At 42.7% G+C, this 15,687-nt stretch overlaps 1 pseudogene; it reads right to left on the reverse strand.

Annotated features, from left to right (window-relative positions):
* Nucleotides 1-335: 335 nt before the first annotated feature.
* On the reverse strand, nt 336-11,898 carry LOC135564885 (epidermal growth factor receptor kinase substrate 8-like protein 1; annotated as a pseudogene).
* Between the last annotated feature and the right edge of the window lie 3,789 nt (nt 11,899-15,687).

Consider the following 15,687-nt stretch of genomic DNA (forward strand, 5'->3'; position numbering starts at 1 on the left):
AAACTTGTGTTACTTCAATACTGTATGCTTCTGGGTCTTCTCCTAAAATGTGATATACTGCTTACAGGGTAAAGGCGTCAGCAGGCTTCAGTTTGGCTGGCGCCTAGCTGAACTCGGCTAGCCGAACTGAACAAAAAAATTGGCAACAGTACTGTTGGTCCATTTTGAGATGCCGTAACCAGTATACACCTCCTCAAAATAGTCAGATTTGTTCTAAGATACTGTAACTCAAGAAATCTGTCATTAATTTTGACATTTTTTCAGAGGAGATCTTAGTCATGCAATTGTCCATCTAAAGATGTTTGGTGCAGTATTTCTCAATGAAAACTCTTGCATGAAAATGAGTCATCTCTCATTGAATGACAACAAAGACTTTATTGAAAAATCCCTACTGTTGACCAATCATGGACGAAGGGGCGTAGACTTCGGCTCAAAACTTCTGCTTTGCATCCAGAAAAATGTTGTGCCTGAACAGCCTAAAAAACCTTCACCAATGTCCAAAACAAACAACGTCACAAAATGTCATCATAATATAAGCACAAACTCTTCCGAACTGTTTTGGCTGGGAAGCATGCGGACGCCTTAAGAAAACCAAGTAATTTTATTGTTTGGGTGAACTACCCTTTAAAAGTGAAATCTCTGTATCAGAGTCTCCATACAGACAATGTTAGTGAGTTTGTGTGTCCTCTTAAACAGTGACAGTAATGTTATTGTGTTGGCATCCATCAACCAGTGATATCTGTGTTTCAGTGATATACATGTGTATAGCTTGTTCTTGGTCACAGCCTCCTGCTCTCCAGCTGGAAGTCTGCTTTTTGTTTCTGTTTCTCCATCATTGTCTCCAGCTCTGTAGATTTGCGGACATCCTAATAGAAATGGAGAGAGAGACCGAGAAAGAAAGGAAGAAATACAGTCTGTTAAGGCGCTAGTAGTTACTTTGCTAACATTAGGGAGCTAGTAGAGTTACTTTGCTAACATTAGGGAGCTAGTAGTTACTTTGCTAACATTAAGGAGCTAGTAGTTACTTTGCTAACATTAGGGAGCTAGTAGAGTTACTTTGCTAACGTTAAGAAGCTAGTAGAGTTGCCTTTGCTGACATTAAGGAGCTAGTAGTTACTTTGCTAACATTAGGGAGCTAGTAGTTACTTTGCTGACGTTAAGGAGCTAGTAGAGTTACTTTGCTAACGTTAAGAAGCTAGTAGAGTTACTTTGCTGACATTAAGGAGCTAGTAGAGTTACTTTGCTAACGTTAAGAAGCTAGTAGAGTTACTTTGCTAACGTTAAGAAGCTAGTAGAGTTACTTTGCTGACGTTAAGAAGCTAGTAGAGTTACTTTGCTGACGTTAAGAAGCTAGTAGAGTTACTTTGCTAATGTTAAGAAGCTAGTAGAGTTACTTTGCTAACGTTAAGAAGCTAGTAGAGTTACTTTGCTGACGTTAAGAAGCTAGTAGAGTTACTTTGCTAACGTTAAGAAGCTAGTAGAGTTACTTTGCTGACGTTAAGAAGCTAGTAGAGTTACTTTGCTAACGTTAAGAAGCTAGTAGAGTTACTTTGCTAACGTTAAGAAGCTAGTAGAGTTACTTTGCTGACGTTAAGAAGCTAGTAGAGTTACTTTGCTAACGTTAAGAAGCTAGTAGAGTTACTTTGCTAACATTAAGGAGCTAGTAGAGTTACTTTGCTGACGTTAAGGAGCTAGTAGTTACTTTGCTAATGTTAAGAAGCTAGTAGAGTTACTTTGCTAATGTTAAGAAGCTAGTCTGTAGCAAAGCACAGTAATGAAAGGTCAAGTCACTACTGGTTGGTCAGATTATAAAATGTGAGTGACCTACTCTCACTTCCAGTGAGACAGTATGTGCTGTGATATTGTAGTGAACTCAGGGGGAAGCCCAGACTGGGACTCCAACCCAAGTCCAGCCAACATCTAGCAACCTCGTCAAGAGGTTCAGACCTCTTGGCGTAACGGTCATTACCCCCTTCCTTCTGGAGAGTGTATCCCCACGCTTTACCAAGTCCCTCATGTGTACACACCTCTCCGATGGAGGTGCTTTCCTTGAGTCATCCCCTTCTGACATGTAGTCCTGGCTACAGTGTAGCAAATTCAGGGGTAGCCCAAACCGGGACTCTAACCCTGGTCCAGTGACTGTCAAGTTAACACCTAACCATTACACCAAGAGGTCTGAACCTCTTGAGGAAGTCTCTTGGTGTTGGATTAAGGTTCTACAATATATTGGTTAGATTCCAAAATGGAAAATATAAAGTATAGTCCGTTTAACATAACTTGACATTTTAAACAACCTTGTCCATCCAACAATATATTGTATGAGATTCATGTGTTACACATCTAACACCAGTCCGTCATTAGAAGTATTAATTCATCTACACACAGAAACTCCCAGAGACTCCCAGTCACACTGAATAGGAAAGAGGGAGAGAGAAGGAGGGAGGGAAGAGGAGAGAGATGAAGAGGAGAGAGGGGGAGAAGGAGGGAGGGAAGAGGAGAGAGAGGAGGAGGAGGGGGAAGAGGAGAGAGATGAAGAGGAGAGAGGGGAGAAGGAGGGAGAGAAGAGGAGTGAGAGGAGAAGGAGGGAGGGAAGAGGAGAGAGGGGAGAAGGAGGGAGGGAAGAGGGGTGAGAGGAAAAGGAGAGAGGAGTGAGGGAAGAGGGGTGAGAGGAGAAGGAGGGAGGGAAGAGGAGAGAGAGGAGAAGGAGGGAGGGAAGAGAGAGAGAGAGGAAAAGGAGAGAGGAGTGAGGGAAGAGGAGAGAGGAGAAGGAGGGGGAGGGAAGAAGAGAGAGAGGAAAAGGAGAGAGGAGTGAGGGAAGAGGGGTGAGAGGAGAAGGAGGGGAGGAAGAGGAGAGAGAGGAGAAGGAGGGGAGGGAAGAAGAGAGAGAGGAAAAGGAGAGAGGAGTGAGGGAAGAGGAGAGAGGAGAAGGAGGGAGGGAAGAGGAGAGAGAGGAGAAGGAGGGAGGGAAGAAGAGAGAGAGGAAAAGGAGAGAGGAGTGAGGGAAGAGGAGAGAGGAGAAGGAGGGAGGGAAGAGGAGAGAGAGAGGAGAAGGAGGGAGGAAGAGGGAGAGAGAGGAGAAGGAGGGAGGGAAGAGGAGAGAGAGGAGAAGGAGGGAGGGAAGAAGAGAGAGAGGAGAAGGAGAGAGGAGTGAGGGAAGAGGAGAGAGGAGAAGGAGGGAGGGAGGGGAGAGAGAGAGGAGAAGGAGTGAGGGAAGAGGAGAGAGGAGAAGGAGGGAGGGAAGAGAGAGAGGAGAAGGAGGGAGGGAAGAGGAGAGAGAGGAGAAGGAGGGAGGGAAGAGGAGAGAGAGGAGAGAAGGAGGGAGAGAAGAGGAGAGAGGGGAGAAGGAGGGAGGGAAGAGGGGTGAGAGGAAAAGGAGAGAGGAGTGAGGGAAGAGGGGTGAGAGGAGAAGGAGGGAGGGAAGAGGAGAGAGAGGAGAAGGAGGGAGGGAAGAAGAGAGAGAGGAAAAGGAGAGAGGAGTGAGGGAAGAGGAGAGAGAGGAGAAGGAGGGAGGGAAGAAGAGAGAGAGGAAAAGGAGAGAGGAGTGAGGGAAGAGGGGTGAGAGGAGAAGGAGGGAGGGAAGAGGAGAGAGAGGAGAAGGAGGGAGGGAGAGAAGAGAGAGAGAGGAAAAGGAGAGAGAGGAGTGAGGGAAGAGGAGAGAGGAGAAGGAGGGAGGGAAGAGGAGAGAGAGGAGAAGGAGGGAGGGAAGAAGAGAGAGAGGAAAAAGGAGAGAGGAGTGAGGGAAGAGGAGAGAGGAGAAGGAGGGAGGGAAGAGGAGAGAGAGGAGAAGGAGGGAGGGAAGAGGAGAGAGGAGAAGGAGGGAGGGAAGAGGAGAAGGAGGGAGGGAAGAAGAGAGAGAGGAGAAGGAGAGAGGAGTGAGGGAAGAGGAGAGAGGAGAAGGAGGGAGGGAAGAGGAGAGAGAGGAGAAGGAGTGAGGGAAGATGAGAGAGGAGAAGGAGGGAGGGAAGAGGAGAGAGGAGAAGGAGGGAGGGAAGAGGAGAGAGAGGAGAAGGAGGGAGGGAAGAGGAGAGAGAGGAGAGAAGGAGGGAGAGAAGAGGAGAGAGAGCGGGAGAGAAGGAGGGAGAGAAAAAAGCATGGGAACCAAGGATCTATCTATAATGTGAGAGTTGTGTCAACCAGAAGAGAAGGAAACAGAGGGAAATTAGAAATAAGAGGATTACTGAGGAAGTGATGTGTTTTGATACAACACTATAAGAGTTGTGATGAGAATGGGGTTGCCAGTGTATGAGGCTGCCAGTGTATGAGGCTGCCAGTCAATAGTGTTGCCAGTCAATGGGGTTGCCAGTCAATGGGGTTGCGAGTTAATAGGGTTGTTTGTACCTCCAGTAAAGCCTTCTGCACCATCATCTGGCTGTACACTCTGGCACCCTCCTCTGGTGAAAACATACGCAGGTCCTCTTTACTCAGGCGAAGAGCTCAGCACCAGTGAGTCTCCCCAGCAGTGTTACTGTCCTGAATGGAGAGAGAGATAAGAAACAGTAAGGTGGTCAGAAGTGTTACTGTCCTGAATGGAGAGAGATAAGGGACAGTAAGGGGGTCCAAGTGTTACTGTCCTGAATGGAAAAGAGATAAGGGACAGTAAGGTGGTCAGAAGTGTTACTGTCCTGAATGGAGAGAGATATGGGACAATAAGGTGGTCAGACGTGTTACTGTCCTGAATGGAGAGAGAGATATGGGACAGTAAGGGGGTCAGAAGTGTTACTGTCCTGAATGGAAAGAGAGATAAGGGACAGTAAGGTGGTCAGAAGTGTTACTGTCCTGAATGGAGAGAGAGATATGGGACAGTAAGGGGGTCAGAAGTGTTACTGTCCTGAATGGAAAGAGAGATAAGGAACAGTAAGGTGGTCAGAAGTGTTACTGTCCTGAATGGAGAGAGACAATGAACAGTAAGGTGGTCAGAAGTGTTACTGTCCTGAATGGAGAGAGACAATGAACAGTAAGGTGGTCAGAAGTGTTATACTGTCCTGAATGGAGAGAGACAAGGAACAGTAAGGTGGTCAGAAGTGTTACTGTCCTGAATGGAGAGAGAGATAAGGGACAGTAAGGTGGTCAGAAGTGTTACTGTCCTGAATGGAGAGAGACAATGAACAGTAAGGTGGTCAGAAGTGTTACTGTCCTGAATGGAGAGAGACAAGGAACAGTAAGGTGGTCAGAAGTGTTACTGTCCTGAATGGAGAGAGAGATATGGGACAGTAAGGTGGTCAGAAGTGTTACTGTCCTGAATGGAGAGAGACAAGGAACAGTAAGGTGGTCAGAAGTGTTACTGCCCTGAATGGAGAGAGATAAGGAACAGTAAGGTGGTCAGAAGTGTTACTGTCCTGAATGGAGAGAGATAAGGGACAGTACGGTGGTCAGAAGTGTTACTGTCCTGAATAGAGAGAGAGATATGGGACAGTAAGGGGGTCAGAAGTGTTACTGTCCTGAATGGAGAGAGCGATGGGACAGTAAGGTAAGGTGGTCTTTATTATGGCCATGCTAGAAAGGATAGACGTGTGACAGAAGTATAGTGTATATCAAGTATACTGTAATAGACTGAACTAGCTCTACTATACACCCACTCACGGCTCAGTGAAGCCCTTCCCTCTCAGCCAGCCCTCTACCTCCGCAGGAGGGGAGTGGTAGTCCAGGGGGGCCGAGGTGTCTGTGGTGCGGGGTATCACTAGGGGACGGATGGAGCCCGCCCTGCCGTTGGCCAGCCGCTGGAGGAGCTCATCGTTCACCATAAAGCCTGTGTACAGGGGTCACACACACATTTAATGTCAGTTAAGAATGTGCACATACTGTGTACACACACTGTTACAAGCATGTTCTCACTTATAAACATGTATTCTATCACACACACACAACTACACACGCACACGCACATGCACACACACACACACACATTGACTACACATTGACTACACAGCTTTAGGGTTAGACATTACATTGACTACATAGACTTGGACTACACAGCTTTAGGGCTAGACATTACATTGACTACATAGACTTGGACTACACAGCTTTAGGGTTAGACATTACATTGACTACATAGACTTGGACTACACAGCTTTAGGGCTAGACATTACATTGACTACATATACTTGGACTATACAGCTTTAGGGCTAGACATTACATTGACTACATAGACTTGGACTACACAGCTTTAGGGTTAGACATTACATTGACTACATAGACTTGGACTACACAGCTTTAGGGCTAGACATTACATTGACTACATAGACTTGGACTATACAGCTTTAGGGCTAGACATTACATTGACTACATAGACTTGGACTACACAGCTTTAGGGTTAGACATTACATTGACTACATAGACTTGGACTACACAGCTTTAGGGCTAGACATTACATTGACTACATAGACTTGGACCACAGCTTTAGGGTTAGACATTACATTGACTACATAGACTTGGACTACACAGCTTTAGGGCTAGACATTACATTGACTACATAGACTTGGACTACACAGCTTTAGGGCTAGACATTACATTGACTACATAGACTTGGACTACACAGCTTTAGGGCTAGACATTACATTGACTACATAGACTTGGACTACACAGCTTTAGGGCTAGACATTACATTGACTACATTGACTTGGACTACACAGCTTTAGGGTTAGACATTACATTGACTACATTGTAGTCATTTAACCCATTTTATCCAGAGGGATCTAGAATGGGTGGATATTATCAGGAGGCTTAGCAACATGATACAGAACATGCAGGTATAACACAACCACTAAACCTTTAGAAGTAGCCAGCCGGTCTGCAGTGCTATGAACAGAAAACACAGTGTCTGATAAGAGTAGTGCTAATCTGAATCCCAAATGGCACCCTATTCACTATATAGTGTACTATTTCTGGTATTGAATTGTAAAAAAAAAAAAAAAGAGTAGTGCACTACATAGGGAATAGGATTGTTAAAACAGCCACCCATTCAGATTTAGTATTTCTCTATACACCCCTAGTTTGTCCCTTTATTTAGAATGCCTGACAGCTCATCAGTCAATCACCCCTAACTTTCTACCCAATCAGAGGCCTTCTCTTCCACCTGTTAGTTGTAAGTCCCGCCTCCAGCCAGTGAGTTGCAGGGATGGAAAGTTTGGCTCTTTTTACTGACTCGGATCTTTCAGACTCGTTCAGTCAAAAGAACAAATGTTTCGACTCATTAGGTTCATTTGAGTCAGTAATGCCCAGAGCGTGCAGGACCCCCTACCGGCGAACAATGAACTGAAAACTCAAAAAAAGTAATGATTCTATAAGCCTCTCATTCACATGTTGTTCACCATAAGGGGCTTATTGGAGCTGTGTGACTGAGACATGTCAAAGGTTTAAAACATCTATGTTTATTGATTGCTAAACATACAAATAAAAACATTCTTGATATATTTGAAACGAGGTCTACTTGTGGCCGCAACCGGACTAGATTGTGAACGACTCTTGGACTAGATTGTGAACGACTCTTGGACTAGATTGTGAATGACTCTTGGACTAGATTGTGAACGACTCTTGGACTAGATTGTGAATGACTCTTGGACTAGATTGTGAACGACTCTTGGACTAGATTGAGAAGCGACTCTTGGACTAGATTGTGAATGACTCTTGGACTAGATTGTGAACGACTCTTGGACTAGATTGTGAACGACTCTTGGACTAGATTGTGAACGACTCTTGGACTAGATTGTGAATGACTCTTGGACTAGATTGTGAACGACTCTTGGACTAGATTGTGAATGACTCTTGGACTAGATTGTGAACGACTCTTGGACTAGATTGTGAACGACTCTTGGACTAGATTGTGAACGACTCTTGGACTAGATTGTGAATGACTCTTGGACTAGATTGTGAACGACTCTTGGACTAGATTGTGAACGACTCTTGGACTAGATTGAGAACGACTCTTGGACTAGATTGAGAACGACTTGACTGCCATGAGGGTGATCAGCACAATGTGGTTCGTGAAATGCAGCCCCTAAACGATTCATTCTCCAGTTCGGGTTTGTTGAGCAGAGGCTGTGTATGTTTTGGTTTTACTAAGGTAGGTCCATCATACCATTCAATAATCATTGAGTTGGCTTCATTTTTGCACCATGTGATCAATGATCAGTTGTCTTTTTCTTCTCTATGCTCATGATTTATTTCCCCGAGGACATGATGACAGACAGTTGGTGGTCGGAATACATCTCTGGAGCCGCTGAGCCAGAGGGGCGTGTATTAATCCTGCTGTAGGACTCATTGAGGCCAGTACTAGCAGGTCAAACAGACGACTAAAATAAAAGAGTCACAAAAAAGAAAAATCGTGACTCTCGAGTCAGTAAAAGTGGTCGTTGAAAAAGAACTAATCGTTATTCAACCTGCACATAAATAGTGAGGTGAAGACAGAGAGCAGATAGTTTGTGAGTTCTCCTCAGAAGTATCAAGACGAGTTCCAAGTTATTCAACCTGCACATAAATAGTGAGGTGAAGACAGAGAACAGAGAGTTTGTGAGTTCTCCTCAGAAGTATCAAGACGAGTTCCAAGTTATTCAACCTGCACATAAATAGTGAGGTGAAGACAGAGAGCAGATAGTTTGTGAGTTCTCCTCAGACGTATCAAGACGAGTTCCAAGTTATTCAACCTGCACATAAATAGTGAGGTGAAGACAGAGAGCAGATAGTTTGTGAGTTCTCCTCAGACGTATCAAGACGAGTTCCAAGTTATTCAACCTGCACATAAATAGTGAGGTGAAGACAGAGAACAGAGAGTTTGTGAGTTCTCCTCAGAAGTATCAAGACGAGTTCCAAGTTATTCAACCTGCACATAAATAGTGAGGTGAAGACAGAGAGCAGATAGTTTGTGAGTTCTCCTCAGACGTATCAAGACGAGTTCCAAGTTATTCAACCTGCACATAAATAGTGAGGTGAAGACAGAGAGCAGATAGTTTGTGAGTTCTCCTCAGACGTATCAAGACGAGTTCCAAGTTATTCAACCTGCACATAAATAGTGAGGTGAAGACAGAGAGCAGATAGTTTGTGAGTTCTCCTCAGAAGTATCAAGACGAGTTCCAAGTTATTCAACCTGCACATAAATAGTGAGGTGAAGACAGAGAGCAGATAGTTTGTGAGTTCTCCTCAGACGTATCAAGACGAGTTCCAAGTTATTCAACCTGCACATAAATAGTGAGGTGAAGACAGAGAGCAGATAGTTTGTGAGTTCTCCTCAGACGTATCAAGACGAGTTCCAAGTTATTCAACCTGCACATAAATAGTGAGGTGAAGACAGAGAGCAGATAGTTTGTGAGTTCTCCTCAGACGTATCAAGACAAGTTCCAAGTTGCACCATGTTTAGCTGTATTTGTGCTGCAGAAAACAAGTGAGGATTACCAATACATGGTGTCTATGACATGCTGTCTGTCAGGGGACAAAGTCATGTGGTACCTTTGTAGTGTGTATGAGATAATCATCATTGCTAGCTAAGTAGCCAGTTAGTATAGACTACAGCTAGCCAGGCTAACTAGATACCTTTTTATGTGTCATGAGTATTTCAGTTACTTTATGTCTATAAGACAGTCATATCTTTGTAACAGCAGTTACATTATGTCTATAAGACAGACATATATCAGTTATAGTGTTTACATTATGTCTATAAGACAGTCATATCTAAGTTATAGTGTTTACATTATGTCTATAAGACAGACATATATCAGTTATAGTGTTTACATTATGTCTATAAGACAGTCATATCTTAGTTATAGTGTTTACATTATGTCTATAAGACAGACATATATCAGTTATAGTGTTTACATTATGTCTATAAGACAGACATATATCAGTTATAGTGTTTACATTATGTCTATAAGACAGTCATATATTTATTATAGTGGTTACTTTATGTCTATAAGACAGACATATCTTTATTATAGTGGTTACTTTATGTCTATAAGACAGACATATCTTTATTATAGTGGTTACTTTATGTCTATAAGACAGACATATCTTTATTATAGTGGTTACATTATGTCTGTAAGACAGTCATGTCTTTGTTACAGCAGTTACATTCTATGCAGAGTTAGTGTTATACTGTACAGCCTCCTCACTACTGCAGCAGCTTATTAGTCATGTATAGCATGTTGAGTTGGGTTAGTGAGCTATGAAGAGCTAACATGGCTGTCATAGAATGTTGTAGTGTCATGTAAATGAAGAGTTAACATGGCTGTCATAGAATGTTGTAGTGTCATGTAGTGTCATGTAAATGAAGAGTTAACATGGCTGTCATGGAATGTTGTAGTGTCATGTAGTGTCATGTAAATGAAGAGTTAACATGGCTGTCATGGAATGTTGTAGTGTCATGTAAATGAAGGGCTAACATGGCTGTCATAGAATGTTGTAGTGTCATGTAAATGAAGAGTTAACATGGCTGTCATAGAATGTTGTAGTGTCATGTAAATGAAGAGTTAACATGGCTGTCATGGAATGTTGTAGTGTCATGTAGTGTCATGTAAATGAAGAGTTAACATGGCAGTCATGGAATGTTGTAGTGTCATGTAAATGAAGGGCTAACATGGCTGTCATAGAATGTTGTAGTGTCATGTAAATGAAGAGTTAACATGGCTGTCATAGAATGTTGTAGTGTCATGTAAATGAAGAGTTAACATGGCTGTCATAGAATGTTGTAGTGTCATGTAAATGAAGAGTTAACATGGCTGTCATAGAATGTTCTAGTGTCATGTAAATGAAGAGTTAACATGGCTGTCATAGAATGTTGTAGTGTCATGTAAATGAAGGGCTAACATGGCTGTCATAGAATGTTGTAGTGTCATGTAAATGAAGAGCTAACATGGCTGTCATAGAATGTTGTAGTGTCATGTAAATGAAGAGTTAACATGGCTGTCATAGAATGTTGTAGTGTCATGTAGTGTCATGTAAATGAAGAGTTAACATGGCTGTCATGGAATGTTGTAGTGTCATGTAAATGAAGAGTTAACATGGCTGTCATAGAATGTTGTAGTGTCATGTAAATGAAGAGTTAACATGGCTGTCATAGAATGTTGTAGTGTCATGTAAATGAAGGGCTAACATGGCTGTCATAGAATGTTGTAGTGTCATGTAAATGAAGGGCTAACATGGCTGTCATAGAATGTTGTAGTGTCATGTAAATGAAGAGTTAACATGGCTGTCATAGAATGTTGTAGTGTCATGTAAATGAAGAGTTAACATGGCTGTCATAGAATGTTGTAGTCATGTAAATGAAGAGTTAACATGGCTGTCATAGAATGTTGTAGTGTCATGTAAATGAAGAGTTAACATGGCTGTCATAGAATGTTGTAGTGTCATGTAAATGAAGAGTTAACATGGCTGTCATAGAATGTTGTAGTGTCATGTAAATGAAGAGTTAACATGGCTGTCATAGAATGTTGTAGTGTCATGTAAATGAATAGTTAACATGGCTGTCATAGAATGTTGTAGCGTCATGTAAATGCATCATAATGCAGAAACCTCATTGGCTAAACTATTTAAATACATGGAGGAAAGTGTGCCAACGGTCAGAGGGAGGAATGTGTACCTGGAGGGTGGTGGTGACACTGACCACTATAGACCACCAAACCACAGGCTTACCTTTGTCTCTGTCGCCCCCTGTCATGGTGGAGGGGACATGCTGTGAGGACGCCGGGGCACGGTGGGGAGGTTGGCCCCTTCTCGGCTGGAGGGGTGTAGGAGAAGTGCCTTGCAGGGGCGAAGGGCACCTTCTGTCAAACAGAGACACGAACACACAGGGTAACTCAGATGAGTCGGTGAGTATGTGTCTATTAAGCCCAGTTCAGATACAACAGCCGAGACGGTTTTATGCCATTTTAGAACGAAATTAGCTTGATCTGTTGTAGTTTTAGAACGTCTCATGTTGTCTGCTGTAGTTTCCAAGATTCAACACCTCAAATCTTAGCTAAAGATGAAACGGATCCGTTTAGCCAATCTGAAAACAGTGTGCTGACATTCTGTGTTTAGCCAAGCAGCTAGCTAGCTAACCAAGCAGACCACTAGCTAGCTAACCAAGCAGACCACTAGCTAGCTTGCTGATATTTATCTGACAAGTCACAAAGTGTGTAATTTGTATTTTTTATTTTATTGAACCTTTATTTAACTAGGCAAGTCAGTTAACAAATTCTTATTTTCAATGACGGCCTAGGAACAGTGGGTTAACTGCCTGTTCAGGGGCAGAACGACAGATTTGTACCTTGTCAGCTCAGGGATTTGAACATGGTTGCTAGTCCAATACTCTAACCACTAGGCTACCCTACTTGTTTGCTACAACAAGTGGGGACTTTGTATCAAAGTTGTATCACATCATTGTAAAGAGGCACCGTGGAAACGGTGTCAACCGTGTGTGTGTGTGTGTGTGTGTGTGTGTGTGTGTGTGTGTCTGTGTCTCTCTGTGTGTGTGTGTGTGTGTGTGTGTGTGTGTGTGTGTGTGTGTGTGTGTGTGTGTGTGTGTGTGTGTGTGTGTGTGTGTGTGTGTGTGTGTGTGTGTGTGTGTGTGTGTTTCTCTGTGTCTCTGTGTCTCTGTGTGTGTGTGTGTGTGTGTGTGTGTGTGTGTGTGTGTGTGTGTGTGTGTGTGTGTGTGTGTGTGTGTGTGTGTGTGTGTGTGTGTGTGTGTGTGTGTGTGTGTGCGAGCGTCCATCCATTACCTTGGACTGTCTGAGTGCCACTGGGCTATCCCTATGGTTGTTGTTGAGGGCAGACAGAGGCTCCAGAATGTTGAAGGGAACAAACCCAATCTGGTCAAAGTTATTGCGGCACTTCCACCAACGATTTGACGACTCAATCACCTAAAAGAGAGAGGATTTGAATTAGGATTTTTATTTATAATATGGAATTGTGATTCACTTGTTGTTATAAATAATGTGTTCAATGGCCATGTCAGATATACTGAATCAAGACAATAAAGCTCACAGAATGGAATTAATTTGTGAGATCGTTTTAAGTAAGGAGGATAATTCAATACATGTGAACTTCTGTAAATTATAGTTGAGTGACACAAGTAGACCTTATAGGCTCTGGTCAAAGGAAGCGTACTATATAGGGAGTAGGGTCTTGTTTGAGACTCAGACAGTATTTAACATGCAGTTCACACATTATTATAGTGTTGTCATGTAGTACAAACATTCTAGAATAAAAACCTCAGAGTTTCTCCCTGCAGCACGGAGAGTTCACTGCTGTTCCTGGCAACAAGCCGTAGCTGCAGCTGAACATTCTCTCGCCCTCAGGTGGAAGTTCACTGCCATCTCTGGAGGAGAAACAGACAGTCATAGGGTCAATCTCAGTTGTCAGACAGTCCTAGGGTCAATCTCAGTTGTCAGACAGTCCTAGGGTCAATCTCAGTTGTATCAGACAGTCCTGGGGTCAATCTCAGTTGTATCAGACAGTCCTGGGGTCAATCTCAGTTGTCAGACAGTCAAAGGGTCAATCTCAGTTGTCAGACAGTCCTGGGTGTCAATCTCAGTTGTAACAGACAGTCCTAGGGTCAATCTCAGTTGTATCAGACAGTCCTAGGGTCAATCTCAGTTGTCAGACAGTCCTAGGGTCAATCTCAGTTGTATCAGACAATCCTGCGGTCAATCTCAGTTGTAACAGACAGTCCTAGGGTCAATCTCAGTTGTAACAGACAGTCCTAGGGTCAATATCAGTTGTATCAGACAGTCCTAGGGTCAATCTCAGTTGTATCAGACAGTCCTAGGGTCAATCTCAGTTGTATCAGACAGTCCTAGGGTCAATCTCAGTTGTATCAGACAGTCCTAGGGTCAATCTCAGTTGTAACAGACAGTCCTAGGGTCAATCTCAACTGTATTTCCTTGATTCCTCAAGTCCAATCTCCTCGCCAACTTCTCAGCCATATTGGATTAGAAGGTTGACAGTCCCTCCCCTCTAAACCTAATTGAGAATTAAGGAAATATGAATTTGCCACCCTTCTGCCAAAGCATGCACTTGCCCACTCCTTATCATGGATTTAAGCATTGGCTTGGTCGTCTAAGCATTGGCTTGGTCTAAGCATTGGCTTGGTCGTCTAAGCATTGGCTTGGTCTAAGCATTGGCTTGGTCTAAGCATTGGCTTGGTCTAAGCATTGGCTTGGTCTAAGCATTGCCTGGAGTGAGTTTCCAACGTTGGTAAATCCATAATGGGGAATGTGCACATGAAGAGACGGTGTAGATTAATGAAACTCCCATTGAACTGTGTGATCAGTTTGTGTTACCTGTCATCTAACTGTGTGATCAGTTTGTGTTACCTGTCATCTAACTGTGTGATCAGTTTGTTGTTACCTGTCATCTAACTGTGTGATCAGTTTGTTGTTACCTGTCATCTAACTGTGTGATCAGTTTGTGTTACCTGTCATCTAACTGTGTGATCAGTTTGTGTTACCTGTCATCTAACTGTGTGATCAGTTTGTGTTACCTGTCATCTAACTGTGTGATCAGTTTGTGTTACCTGTCATCTAACTGTGTGATCAGTTTGTGTTACCTGTCATCTAACTGTGTGATCAGTTTGTGTTACCTGTCATCTAACTGTGTGATCTGTGTGATCAGTTTGTTGTTACCTGTCATCTAACTGTGTGATCAGTTGGTGTTACCTGTCATCTAACTGTGTGATCTGTGTGATCAGTTTGTTGTTACCTGTCATCTAACTGTGTGATCAGTTTGTGTTACCTGTCATCTAACTGTGTGATCAGTTTGTGTTACCTGTCATCTAACTGTGATCTGTGTGATCAGTTTGTTGTTACCTGTCATCTAACTGTGTGATCAGTTTGTGTTACCTGTCATCTAACTGTGTGATCAGTTTGTTGTTACCTGTCATCTAACTGTGTGATCAGTTTGTGTTACCTGTCATCTAACTGTGTGATCAGTTTGTGTTACCTGTCATCTAACTGTGTGATCAGTTTGTATTTACCTGTCATCTAACTGTGTGATCAGTTTGTGTTACCTGTCATCTAACTGTGTGATCAGTTTGTGTTACCTGTCATCTAACTGTGTGATCAGTTTGTGTTACCTGTCATCTAACTGTGTGATCAGTTTGTGTTACCTGTCATCTAACTGTGTGATCAGTTTGTGTTACCTGTCATCTAACTGTGTGATCAGTTTGTGTTACCTGTCATCTAACTGTGTGATCAGTTTGTGTTACCTGTCATCTCTCACACACAGATGTTGTTTCTTTGTAATATTGATGGTGTTTTGAAAAACAGTAGGACTGTTCATTACAGCAGGAAAAAAGAGTTAATAACATGGTTGTAATGGAAACTAGTTTTAATGACTTACTTTTTTACTATATTAATGATGTATTATTAATAATGTTATATATTATATATGAAATATATAAATAATAGAAAAGTAATAACTTTTAAAAAAAACACCCCTCTGTTTTATGGACACAGGAAGTTATTGGATGCAAGTACTCATCATAAAACTTAGTGAAAAGTGAAAGGTGCCATAATCAGTGGTGAAACTATGTTTCACCGTGAACTGTGTGAATCAGTAAACAAAAAGCATTACAGCAGTTATTGGGGAAGTCAGAAACGTACGATTCGTCAGTGTGCTGGACTGAGCTGGGTCCTTCTTCAGCCTGGTTAGGAGGGTCCTAAATTAGGGAAGGAATCAGAAGGAATGATTACATAATTACATCTAATCCATTACAATCTAAAT

Source organism: Oncorhynchus nerka, linkage group LG26 (genome assembly GCF_034236695.1).
Source record: "Oncorhynchus nerka isolate Pitt River linkage group LG26, Oner_Uvic_2.0, whole genome shotgun sequence".
Taxonomy (NCBI): Eukaryota; Metazoa; Chordata; class Actinopteri; order Salmoniformes; family Salmonidae; genus Oncorhynchus; species Oncorhynchus nerka.